This window comes from Venturia canescens, chromosome 3 (genome assembly GCF_019457755.1).
Source record: "Venturia canescens isolate UGA chromosome 3, ASM1945775v1, whole genome shotgun sequence".
Taxonomy (NCBI): domain Eukaryota; kingdom Metazoa; phylum Arthropoda; class Insecta; order Hymenoptera; family Ichneumonidae; genus Venturia; species Venturia canescens.
The window spans coordinates 9,389,841-9,404,026 of NC_057423.1; the positions used below are offsets into that span (position 1 = coordinate 9,389,841).

At 39.7% G+C, this 14,186-nt stretch overlaps 1 protein-coding gene across 3 annotated transcripts in view; it reads left to right on the top strand.

The window, feature by feature from the left end:
- The window catches only part of LOC122407565 (calmodulin-A-like), a 97,563-nt gene that overhangs the window by 16,970 nt on the left and 66,407 nt on the right, over positions 1–14,186 (top strand). For 2 of the 3 annotated variants that reach the window (XM_043413874.1, XM_043413873.1), the window contains exon 1: positions 1,748–1,854. The exons of the other annotated variant lie outside the window; for it this stretch is intronic. The gene's annotated coding sequence lies outside the window, so the exon portion shown is untranslated. Of the gene's footprint in view, positions 1–1,747; positions 1,855–14,186 lie in introns of those variants that run through there. 3 annotated transcript variants of the gene reach the window in all.

Genomic DNA, 14,186 nt, shown 5'->3' on the forward strand with positions numbered 1-14,186 from the left:
CGTAATCAATGCGCACTCGGATAACTCGTTTCAACTGTCCAACGATTTCTCTCGCCTCGATCGAACTTTTGACGCGATTAAAATGTCACATAATACCGAGTGCGCTACTCGCTGGAAGCTTCGCCAGCCCAGAATCGAAGGACAACCGTTACGAACCCGGTTACAACGTATCCGCCATTTTATTCAATACCTTTTCATTCACTTTTCCATTTCGAAATAATACTCTGCCAGCCTTTCATTTTCAAACGAATCTATTCTTCATTGTACTCTTCTTTATGCAGCATCGAGTTTTCCTGCTTTGACACACGCCAATATTTCCCATAGAATAAAAAAAAACCTCGTAATCATCCGTGGCACACCGATCAACTGGCAATGTTGAAACTCTCGAGACTCGACACCACGTTCGTTCATCCTTTGAACAGGCTTCTCCCGTACGTCGGACGAGTGAGCGATTGGGAGATGTTCGAATACAAAACAATGTCAGATTTCATTGCTCTGGAATTTTCCCTCCCCTTCAAGAAATCAGAGAATCATTTTCCCAAAATTTGATGAGCCAAACCGAGTCCTCTGCTCTCCCATACTCGGATTCAACTTCCTGTGAGCTAATTCGATAAAAAGATATGCGAAAAAAATCCACATTCCCAGTGCGATCGAACATTTTGTTTTTGTCTTTGTTTTCGATGCAATCGAATTTGTGAGGATGCCTGTAATTCGAATGTGATCGATGACCAATAGGGGCTCATTCATGACGAGACATCCATTGTTGAAAATGGAGCCCTACGTCGTTTCAATGATTTAGGTACGTCTACGTTACCTGTGACATATATCTTAACCTTTTGCCCATGCTAATAGGTCACATATAAGTCGACACACACTGTACAAAGGCATAAACATATACGCAACGAACTGATGCTCGAACACATAATATTCGTGATCTATGTGGCGCCGGGCTAGTACACCAGAGGTGCTCGCACAGTTATACGTCGGCGATGGCAACGGGTACACATCGTTCTATCTATTTATCTGCATACATATGGATGTTTGCAGGCTGATTCAGAATAGATGATCGAGTCGTGGGGGAGGCAACTTTTGCGCTTGAATTTCCCGTCATCTTAAAATTTTCACGATAAAAACTTCGTTAAATAATTTTATTCGTGTTAAGGATTGGTGAATTTTTGAATTTCAATGTTCTTCGTAACTCATGCTCGAGAAAAGCATTTGATATTCGATAGGAAAGCTGAAAATGATGGGGATGAAAAGCTCGCGGGGTTGAGGAAAACTCTGTTTTCTAACGATTCGTTTTCTTCGTTTTCGGGGATCGAAAATTTGTTTTTTTTTATGAAGATTACATTGGTGAATTTGAATAAGGCTCCCGAATTTTTACTCAGAGGCTCCGGCAAAATGGACCGTAAATCGCATCGTTTCAGCTGCTCCGCTTTATTCTCGTCCACATCGATTCCATGGCTTTGGATAAACGGCGTGAAGTATCGATCAAATAATCTTGGAAAGGAAATATTCGAAGAATAAACTTTTCGGAAGTTGAGAAGGCTGCGTCAGTTTTTCCGCTGAGGATAACAGCAAATTTCTGGAACATCCTGTACCCTTAACCGCGAGATAGAGAGAGAGAGAGAGCGAGAGAGAATACATCGATGTGCCCGAGGAGGGAGCTCGCTGCGGGGGTGATTATATTCGCGGGAGCGCGACTGCCAGCTCGGTCCGAGAGATGCACGGGCCTGCGCAGTGCCGTAACAAAACGTAGGGGTTTGCAACTGTGTATATAGGGCTGTGGAGAGGGGAGGGCGCGTGGAGTTACCGGGGGTGTCAGTCACGGCCCATCTACCCACCAACGAGCACGTAAGTCCGTTTTCCACAAAACGAAACAACGTTCAAGCCATCAAGAACCATCGTCATTGTCATCACCACCATCGTCTTCATGTTTCGTTTTTTCCTTCTTTTCATTTAGTTTTTCTCCATAAATTTCCAAAATACGGGATTTTAAGAAAATTTTTATAAAGACGAACCGCCCGGCTACGCGAAATGTGCAATTTTGCTTCGTGACTATAACACAGCGTGAGAATAAATTGACGGAGCATCGAGGGGTGTCGCCCGCGACAAGGACAACATAAAAATGATTTTTCCTATGTTTTTATTTCAATATCCATTTGCACACCATTCGAAGACATAGATGGGTATCATATTCACGGATATACGTACACTCATCATGTAATAGGTGTGTTTATGTGTGTAAGAATGGCAGAGAAGGCCGGAGAACGAACCCCGGGTGCACAACCCTCCATTCGGAACCCTTTTCCTATCTCTTCTTTCTCTCCTGCTTTTTCGCTCGCTCTCAGCCCCGAAGGGCTCGGGATCCTTCAGGATTTTCCCACGATTCCAGGAGCCGTTTACCCAGATTTTAACTCTCTCGAGTGTGACACTTTTATCGTGAAAATGGCGCTTGTGTCCCGCCGATTTATCGAGATTGCACTCTCTCGCGAGTTCTTGTCTCCTCGAACCCATCCCTCTTCCATCTAGGCAACATTAACATTTGAGAAATTTGAAAAATTCAGACCCTCCTACCCGGCCGTTGACCTCGTCGATCTTGACGAACCGTTCCATCGAGTCTCCTCATCGTTGTTTTTTAGAGCTCGTAAAGTGGGGCGATTTACTTTTTTACTTTCATTCTTTCGTCCTCAATGAAGATGCAGTTTTTGCAGTACCACCTCCAAGGTCGTTAGGGATCAAGGAATCCCCTCGATTTTCCAGCGAGATTCACTCCGTCCAGAGAGAGAGAGCTTAGATTTATAAACAATCGAACGCAGAGGGCTCTTCGTGTGGGCTACGCCGTATACACACGTGTGCACAGCTCGCAGTGCAACAAAGTTTTATCGTCGTATACGGAGGACAGAAATAGGTGACGCACTATAAATTAATTTGATGTGCGATGGCCCGTAAAATCGTCCCTTATCTATGACAGTGACGGGAAACATTATTAGTTTATCTCGATCTGTTCATCTCTGTGTATATGGGGAATTCGAGGTCGAAGGATTCCAATTAATTGGCGATCTTTCGATGATCTGGCATCGATTAAAATTCAATTTTCTAGAGTTCTTCTTGGGAACGATCATTTTTAGGAGATGAAACCACGTCTTTGGGGCATTCAAATTTATCTCGATTCATAAAAATAATCTGTTTCGATTCACTATTTCGTTTGGGTATGAAAATTCTAATTCATTGAGCACGATGTTTGGATATTGTGATGTGAATTTCATTCGTGGTTCAGACCACCTTGTTTGAAGAGTATTCGCAAAGTATGCGGGAAGGAGCTTCACCGACGGTTACTCCATTTTTGTGGGTAATTTGTGAGCATCGTTAGCGGTGCAATGTTTCATCGATAGTGAGCTGTCGCACTCGTCAATCGGTCGGATGATTGATTTCGATGAAGCTTGCAAAATGGTTATTCGTCGACTGGCCAGGAGAGCTGGAAGTGCAACGTACTCGATTTGTAAACTTCATTTTTCAATATCTGCAATATTAATTAATTCATCTTTAAATAATCGTGGACACTCAATAAATTTCTATGATTAAGCTGAGAAATTGGTCGTTAATTTCGTAATTTATTTCATTTTGTTCCAAGATAATTAGCAATTTGAGGAAATTTAAAATTGTGGATGAGAGAACAAATTTCAGTTTCCAACTTTCATACATTTTCAGATAATCCTGTGTGCATTTAAGCCCAGTGCCAAGACAGCAGGGAATTGTAAATCCTTTTTATTCTTTTTATTCTTCTCGGCACTCAATCAGCCCCGCGGATTTGAATACGGATTCGAGTCCCAAGAGACATTATAATCGGATGCATATATGCGCATCGAGCACATATATAGATATACGTAGGTTTCATGCTCCATTCTACAGCCGTGTAGCAAGCCCTCGTCGAGCTTTTCGTTTCCTGCTCAAATTTGGCACGTCCTTTGTCGGATAAACTTTTTTTCGAGCTTTCCTACCGCGTCGTGTTTCAACGTATTACGGCGAGGAATCTCTAGAAATGCAACCGACTACCTTCTCCTTTTATTACGAGATTTGCCCTGACAATAAGCGGACGAGAACGAAAGCTCCCTTCCAATTTGTCACTACTGGACATATCTTACTTGAAAGCTCGAATTTTTATTCAGATATTATAAAAAACGATGCTAGAAAAATCGGGCAAAAAATGATTGAATTGGCTTTGGTAACGAAATTCATTTTTATATTGTTCGTGTCCATCGATGAAAATTAAGTGAAAGAATTATTTTGTTCCAATATTCGATTTTTTTGTAAAGACATTTCAGTCTTTCGTTGCAATCATTTTACTGAGTGAAATTCCAAAGGATTGTTGGAATTTTTCACAGAAATTCCAGCAATTATGTTATCATTTTTTTTCTTCCTTTTTTCTACGTAATTTTCTACTGTTCGTGTAGGAAATGCTGTAATGAGTAGAAAAAGCTTTTCTGAGATTACGAATCTATACTTTGAAATAAAAAGTTTTATTCGCTCAAGCAGGAGAAACCCATTACAAAATTGCTTCATAAAAAATTATTTTTTTTCTTTATATTTTTCTCCGTTCTATTTAATAAATCGATCACGAAATAATGAACACAGTTTTTTAAGCTAGTTCATCCACGAAACGATTTTCTTAACAAAGTCTTAAAATTTACTCACATTTTCAATGGGTAGTCAACTGACACGCATATCAAATTTTAAAGGGTTCGTCTTATTGGCTATTGAGATAAAGGTATTTAAGTATGAAGAAAAATATATACACGCAGGAACAGGGACTATGCTTAAAAAATCGTTTATCTTTCCATATAACGAATGAACGATTCTTACAAAGTTTATAAAAAAGCACACAACAACAATAAAGTATATAACGAAGGTCTGGGAAAAAATTCGAGACGATTGTCTTACTAGTAATAAAGATCAATGTACTTGTCTCGAGATTCTACCGAGTCTCTTAATATATTACGTTAAAGATTGGACGAAACTGATAATGAGCTCTCGTAACCTCACATTTTGCTTATTTCGGCATTTTGTTTCTCCTTGGCTCGGGCCATTCCTGTCACGGTCTTCTGTCTTTTTATTAAAACACTTTTTTCTTCATCCATTTCTCTTTGTGCCCTCTAAAGCGATTTTGTACATAAAAAACTGTAGTATTTTAGCCACGAATGAAATTTCGGGTTCTGTCAGTCATGGATCCCCGTTCAATTAGCAGCTCGTATTTCATTCGCCAAAAAATAAGTTGAAAAAATGTACAATTTCGAATGAATAATTCTGACATTAATTCAGAGTGATAATATCTTTAATTAGGAAGTAAAAATCGAGCGAATTTAGACACTCGTAAAATACATTCTTACAGACGTGATCTACCTTAATAAGGAATCGAAGTTTTTTAAATTTCTGGAATTGATTTTTAATTACTTACCATGTAATTGTTAGTCGGTACATTGGACTTTGGAAAAGATTGGCTTTCACTTCGGTCGCGAGGCTTTTCCGAGTTCGAGCAATGTTCGGTAACGTTCGCAAAGTCCACAGGAGTAATTAAAAGAGGGAATGAAATATAAATTCGCTCGTTTACGAGTAAATTAGTCGATCAAGGGCTCGAAGTGAGTGTCGCGTTGGCATAAAATCACAAATTCGGTCTCCCATAAAGCAGCTTACGGTTGCAACTTTAGGAACAAGTTAATTTGGCTAACGGCTCGACTTTACAAAATCATCGTCGTGTAACGGTGGTCCACTAAATCACCTCGCACGCAGCACTAATCGGGGCCTCTCTTGTGTTCCCTCCACATCGCTACGCAATTATTGAAATTAGTTTGGACATTGGCGTGCGACGGGTAAAATCAATTTGATAGGAAAACCTGCGATTACAGTAATTTTCTTTGCTTTCGTGTGTCCAATACTTGTGTTTTACTCAAAAATTTTATTCCCCAATTGAATGAGAGTGCAACACTGTTTAACAAATTCCTTGAATCATCTTCGTCCGAATATCTCCAACAAACTTTTTTCCGAGCCCTTTTTCATTGATTTCTAGCAATTATTTACTCGTCGAGGTAAAATATCATTTCCGTTTCGTTATCGATCACAAAATTATCATTCCAACAATAAATTATTAAAGTCAGAAGAATTACTCAACAACTAAAAAAAAAAATAACCAAAAAAAAATTGTTTATTTACCATCAATACAATATTCCAGTATCAGCGAAACTCAAATTTTCCAAAATCTCAACAAACGAGTCATGCGAATATGGAATAACAGTTGAAGAGTGAAGCGCATGAGAAAGAATTTATGGAAAGTGGAGGTTATCGCGTGCGATTTTATCATTGATTAAACCGCAGGAACACTCAGCACTTTTAGAGCTTAACACAACATAGGATATACACAAAAGTACATTGATAGCAAGGGTTTGTATCCCTCGTTTGTATATCCATCTCCATAATGACCTCCGAGAAGTTATTTCAGGCCACGTGCTTTAACGTTATCGTGTATCCCTTAAATACGAGACGCGAATGACTCTCTCGCCTATTTTTAGTTTATACTATACCGTTCGAGTATAAAAATATTTCAGACTTTCTCCAGTCATTTGAAATAAAAGTAACTGAGATTGGGTCAAGTACGTTGACGTCTGGTTAAAACGTAGTACACGAATCAGAGCACAATAACCTTCGAAGGGCAGCCACGAGAAGAGCAAGACGAACAATCGAACGGCGTTTGTCTCCAAGTAGTTTTACGTGACGCCACCACACTGAAAAAAAATCGCTGTAATAACAACTAAATGTCTCTAGTTAATATTTTTGTTGCTTTATTGAACTGAACTAACATCCGCTTGCGATAAATTTATCCGAATCACTGAATTTTTGTTTATGTGAATTGACTAAAGGAGTGAAACCAAATATTTTGTTCAAAGAACTCGAAACATTTGTTTATTTCTACTTAATTCACATGCACTTTTATGATTTATTTATTTGAATATAAAGTACTGAAGTATCTAAATGGATTTATTGAGAAATCGAATCATACTGGTCAGTTCAATAAAACCCAAAATTTGTTGAAATTTGTTATTACATTAGCTAACGTGATTTGTGACGAATAACAATTAATTTTGATAATCGGATTTTTTCTTCATGTAGCTTAACTAAATCTTATCGATGACGAATCAAATCAATTGTTTTGACAAATATCTACCCCGAGGGAAAGTTCATTATATTTTATGTATAATTTAGTTAAACAGATTTGCTTATTTCTGAACTAACTAACTAAATTTCTGTCCGATGTAATAGTTGATTTTCTTTATTTCAATTGTTGGTACGAAAAACTTTTTTTTTTACGTATTCCTAGTTTTCGGATGCACTAACTAATATTTTCGTACTAATAAAATATGACGTTATAGTAACCCAAATATCCTCACATAACCCTCAATTTTGTTAATCCAAATCACTATTTATTTGAATAATTATCTAAATATCTTGTTGTGCGTATGGGACTAAATATTTCAGTTAAATTGAACATTTTTCAAGTGTTTCAACCAAATTTTTTCTCACTGCATAAATACTCCAACGCGTTATTAAATACTCAATTTGCCTGATCAATGATGTTTTATCCGACCCGAATCACTTCATTTTTCTAATAGCTACACTTAAGTAAGGAATCCCAGCACATTAACTCATCAGTTTTAAAAGGCCACTAAAGGTTATCGCAAGCACATCACTTTTCTTGCATCGTGTGTAGGTTAAATCGTGAAAGCAATGCCAACGAAGCAGCACAAGTTTGTATTCTAGCAGCTATACTCAAACCAGCATTTCGTAATTAATTACTTCTCCAAATTTCATGTATTTCGTGTATAAAAAAAAAAAAAAATCGCTATTCATGATAAAATTAATACGAGATTCGCACACGCGTTACGAAACAAACATAACACGTAACAGAACGAATATTCGAAACGTGATTGCAGTAAAAGAGAAAAAACACACACATTTGACCGGAAAAAGCTCAACATAAAAACCGTTAAAATAATTACTTTAGGCATCGATTGGATGAAAAAAGTTTCAGGAATGTTAAAATTCTACCCCTCGTGTCAAACAAACGTTTTTGGTCGAGTATTTCGTTTGATTAAATGTAGGTATTTCTCCCAATGAAAACAGCCCGGGAATTTCACGTTTCATGATGTTTTTTTTTCTTTTTTCAATCCTTCCGAAAACTTTGATCTTTTTATGAAAAAAAAGCTCTACAAATACGACGTGAAAAACGAGTGAAAATCGCCAACACATTTACGGATTCCAATTACCTTTAAATACACTTTTTCGAGCCAGTATTTTTCATCTCGATTTTCGAGTATTTGGAACCCTCCGAAAAACGAAGAGCCCTCGAAAAATGAGGCTGAGAATAATAAAAATATTGAAAAATTGAGGATAATCGCACGCAGACAGTTTCAATGGTTTTTTCTTACCCTTTTTTACCTCACGTTTAATTTTATAAGGCCGTTACGAGCCACCACCAGAGATCAGTATCTCAACGAGTTGTTCGTTAAAACTAAGCGCTGTACGGGACGCGCAATGCTTCGTGGGACCAAAGTTGCGTATAATGACTCAGCTAACTCGTTTTATAGTGGAAGCCTGCTGAATGTTTCATCCGCACACACGCGATACGGGGATGCATGTAAATCCTGTCGTAAGCATATGTATGCGAAAAGTTGTAAAGGCTACTTTGTAAAAGCTCGAAGTCGAACGGTCCCGGAGAAAGGGAGAAAAATCGGGGGTTCGCCCCTCCGTGGATCTATCGCTTGAGCAATAGCTCTGCGAATTTTTGTTTTATCGCATCATTCAAATTTATATCATCTCATGCTTCGAGGATAAAACTTTCTTGAGCTCAAGTTCCAGTCGAATCTTCGAGTCGCGTGTGTGCCCAAGAGCGAAAAATCCTTGAGGGCAAAATTTCCATCTCACGTATTTTTCTGTTATGAAAAATCGCTTTTCACGAAACAACATTGAAAAATATCGCACGTACTCGAATCGAGAGTTATGACAGTAAAGTTTCGACTCCCTCAGCACTCCTCCCGCGAATGATCTCGAGCTTCGCAGCCTTAAAAATATTCGCCAGACACAAACAATTTACTGGAAAACAAAAAAAAACATCATCAGAATCTCAGCCATCATTCAAGCCGACGCTCTTTACGGGACAAAAAAATCGGCAAAGTAGTCCTCATTATCGTAACAAACGAGGCTACCTTTGGGATCGATTCGTGTCTCCCCGGAGCAGGCTCATCGATTCTCTGTAGAAGCTTGTTTGTATTTGGTAACTGGTTGATCCTAATGTCTCTCTTCACTATGCAGTTCAATCTTGTAAAGTAGGACATGAACCCAGTATCTGTACAAAGTGCAAACACAAAAACACATCTACACACACACACACACACACACACAGAGAGAGAGAGAGAGAGAAGATGCACAGTTACGTATGCACTGTCAGGAGGCGTATACAGAGATACCGAAAATTGTCAACCCCCATGCAAACCTTAGAGGATAAATACACCCTCGTCGTTGGATGTATACAGATAGTTATAAAATATATAGAATATATCAAACAGCTTTTGCCTCTCTGCTCTGCCTATACGAACGCCTGAGGGATCCAGGGGATTCCCCGGTTCTTCACTCGAGGTGTCGCGCGAGCGTTTTCGCCTTGTGGAGAGAGAAAGGGGGCGAGAGATGAAGAGAGACGACGAGAAGACGTTGGCCCAATTTCCTTCTCCAGCATCTCCAGTATCCTCGCCGAATTTCTCGCCCTCGGGATCGAAGAGAAGGATGTGAAAGAGGAAAAGCTTCTCTCGTGATGATAAATCGATGAGGGAAGAAAATTGCGTTAGGGGATGCAACTGCAAAGGTATTCGGACGAGGGGGAGGCAAAGTTTTCCAAAATTGTTAATAAATGTGGGGAAGACAAATATTTTACGGCGGTGATTACGAAATCGCGAGGAATGTCAGTGTGTTTATTATAGATCGAAATCGCTCTGTTGATTATATCGAGGGATTGAAATCGCACCGACATACCGCGAGTATACTAATTATTAGAGAATTCTCATATCGAAGTGATGCAGAGAGGATTTCGTCATTGGTACTATTTTGCTCTTCCATATACACGCTTTCAAATAGATCACTGATACAAGATATTAACGTGTACAAAATGGACATACATCTCATTTGTACGGTTTAACGGACCCGTACCTACTCGCGGATTAGCAACATTCCTGGCGCAATTCCAACCCTCTTTCTATCTGGCTCTCTTCAACTCTCCTCGTAGCGAGAGGATACACGAGCCCAACATTCGCCGTCTCGCTCCTCCAGAACATTTCATTCGTTCGCTTCCATAAATTACTCCCAATATTATGTTATCGTGCCTTAAATTGTTTCGGCCCCACTCTCCTCGAAATCCTCGTCCCTCGTTCCACCTTAATATCAATCGGTTAATTACTCCGGCTGAAGACTCCAGGTACGCTCCGCACTACTGTTTCTCCAGAGACGAAGTTGTCACTGCGAGATTACAGTCCATTTCACTTGCATCGAATGAGACGAGAATTGCTGTTGACTGCGGAATGAGAATTTTACGTCTCTAGTGCAGGAAATTTATTCTTGAACGAACCGTTGGATAATATTCGTACGGATTTTCAGAGCTATTGATAACTCTCGTTTTATCGGATATTTCGAATAGAATTGAATTCATTTTAGTTTCAAGCTTATACTTGATTCGATTTCAGATATCAAATCGCAATCGCAGTTTTCACTTCATTTTATAATTGTCTTCTCATTTCATTCTCGTATCCCAACGATTTTAATCTTCATTCCGTAATGATTGGATTGCTTATATTTTCATTATAAAGCCAATACGTTAGATTCCATTTTCAACGAGATTGATTGTACGAAATGAAGAGCCTCTTTTGGCAATGCAGAAGAGCAATGGTGAGCAGATTGATCGTTCGATGACGACGGAGACTTAGTTTCGCGTTTGTTATTGTACATTTGTACGTGTGGAAGGACCTCGAGGTCGGAGGACCACGAGCAGGACGAGCCGGGGCGCTCGAAAGTAGGAGAGGAGGGTGCAGACGGTGGGAGTGATCAATACTCCCCCTGTGCTAGCAGCCACGGGAGTAACAAAGATGAAACGAGAGTCGCGACAGGCAACAGGATTGAGGAAAAAGAAACAAATACGAAATCTATGCAAAAAAAGCGCTCAATCATTTGATTGGGAATTGAAAAAAAATGGAATAACGCGCCCCCTTTTCGATCGCCTCTGAAACAAGATTTTTCATACAAAATTTCTCCTGACACGTGGAAAAAAAGCAAATCCGTGTAATTTATTTCGCCGACGTTTGGTTTTTTCAGCTCTTTTGTACTCGTCTTTTCGCACCTCGACTCATCCCCCCGAGCCACCAGCACCCTCTCTGTCATCCCATTTTTCCCATTTCGTTCGACGTCGCCCTCGTGACGAGTGAAAACTCCAAACCCGGAGAACAAAACGAAAATCGGCCCCGAAATTTCGTTTCCGGTCCGATGAACGCGGCTCAGCTTCGGCTCTCGGCTGTATCAATACGCCCCATTCTCGTACGTACACGCACACCACGGACGCTATAAAGGAGCAGGATTTCCGGCAGGTCTCTCCTCTCTTTCCGAATCTCCTCGTATATTCATGGATATCTTCCTATATCTCGACACACACACACACAGTCCCGATGGATATCCTGCTTTTATTAGTCCGATAGGCGCCAGATATCGCCCCTATCTTTATTCGCCGCAAGGAAGTTTCTCCAACGCGAGATAATCGAGAATAGTCGCACCATGAGAGAAATTTTATCAGAATATGCGTTTTAATTGATTAAAAAAAGTAATGAAATTGCGTAGATAAAACGCTGAAATTTTATCGTTATGAAAAAGTTAATTGCTTCCATTGGAACAATCTGAAAAAATGGGTTATTGGTTGATCAGTGGATTGAAAAGATCTGTTACTTTTTCCGGCGTGACTCCAACAGTCGGAATTTCAAACGATTCCAATGACCGCGAAGAAATAACGGATGAGCGATTTTTCTTTCCGGCTTTGTTAAGCAAGTTCATCTGATATCGAATTAGACAAAAGAAAAATTATTGTGACCTCGTAGCCTGTACTGTCTGTACAGCTGTCATTGACAGAATTTTTCACGCGCGTTCATGCCATAATCAGTGTTCAAGCGCTTGGCATAATTGAAACATTTCAAAAATGTCTAAAAAAACAAGTTTTTATCAATTACACCAGTATTTTCTCACCCGTCCTTCATATTTTATTGCAAGTCCCTAATGCGAGTTGCGTCGATCCGAAAACGTAGTTTCCGATTTGAAAAAGCGCGCGGTTGCAACGTTGCCGTTGTGAAAGTAACATGTCGGTTAAACTCCCAACAATCACTACTTTTCGAGAAAAAAAATCATTAATTCCGAGCTTTATAAATATTTAATAGATTTTACGAAGATGTAAACATATTCTTTAGATATTTTTCCATCACTCATGGAAGTTTGTGCAAGAACCGTTTGTCAATGCCTGAAAATTTCTTATATAAAGATGGGGTAAAAACCACTGAAATGAACGCAAGAGACCGTGTTCATTTGGAGAATCCATTTTAATTTATTTCTCACGAACAAAGTATCCTTAAAATTTGCACAGGATATTTTTTTATTATTCATTACGGCGTATTAAAATTTTCGAATCGAAGTCTCTTTGTTATTTCGATCGCTAGATGGACTTCCTTAATTTCGTTCACAATTCATCGATTTTTTCATCCTGAATCAATAAAGTTGATGGCAAACGATATCGTTGTCTCAAGAATCGATATTCTTCATAGATATAGCTTTTGTGGCAATTAGAGAAAGAGAGAGAAATCGTTGGAGTATATATAGATAGTGTAATGAAGAATAGCAAAACTGACGATACTCCATGACGTCAAAATCTACAAATCGTGGCGGAGTAACATTGGCATTGTTCGGTGCTTGAATTTCTCAATTCGTACTTGTACCCTAAAAGCTTTCATATTAAGCTTCAACGTCATTTCACCACTCGTAAGTTTCACGACGTCGAGTGAAAGAGGAACCTGACGAAGAGACGTCGTCGTCGTTGACGACGAGAACGACGCTATCCTTTGTCCTCGGACTTCCGACGTCGAGCAGTTCCGGTTGAGAGGGAAGCCTGTTCGAGCTTTATAAAGTTCCATTTTCCTCTTTCTCTCAAGCTTCTTACACGCCAATGAATTGAAATAATTCTCCTGCCATCGTTAAATGCGCCTCAAGTCTTTCGAGGAAAGCCAAAACGTCAAAAATGAAGGTTTTATTTATCAATCAACCCCTGAAAATTGGCTACTTCAGTTTTCTTTTTATAATAATGAATTCTCAAAAATCCACAATTTTTTTCCTTCTTTCTCAATAGAAGCTAGTCGATACGTTCCGGCAGCCTCTATTCCATCGTCACATCCATTGTAACAGAGTCCCTTAATGAATTGTGTTGCCTTTTAATCCGATTATCTTCAGTTTACATCCCTTAAGTTTTAATACGCCGCACGTTAAAGCCGCACACGCGACACATGGCTCAGATCGTTGAATTTATCGTCGTCGTCGTCGTCGTCGTCGCGAGAAGCCACGATATACAATCGCGTTTATCCGCTCGTGCGTGACCGGAAGCTGTTAACTCGGACGGATACCACAACGGCGTCACCTTAATCTCTCTCGCTCTCCCTATACGTTCACTCCCCCGCATTCTCTCTCGTATTTACAAGAACGCGTGCATCTCCCTAACTCGATTTCTCGTACACGACGTACGTGTCATCGTAGTTTCCTCTCTGAGCCCCTTCTCGCGCACCCTCGCAAACTACAATAGTTGAATTATTCGCACGCCTACTATTTCTCAAAACCCTTCACCGACTCTCAACTACGCTCTCATCCGACGCACATAATCCTTTCAGTTCTCAATCATCCCTGGCGCTAACCGTTCCTCAGATTAGGAGGAATTAGCGCCGAGTTCGTAATCGAGTTTTTCGAGCACACGCGCACGCACCTGCCGCCATATCCGACGCTTCAATCGCATAATCTCATTTCGTTCGTTAGAAAATTTAAAAAACACTTTTTAAGGAGAGGGAAGTGGATCGATCTTG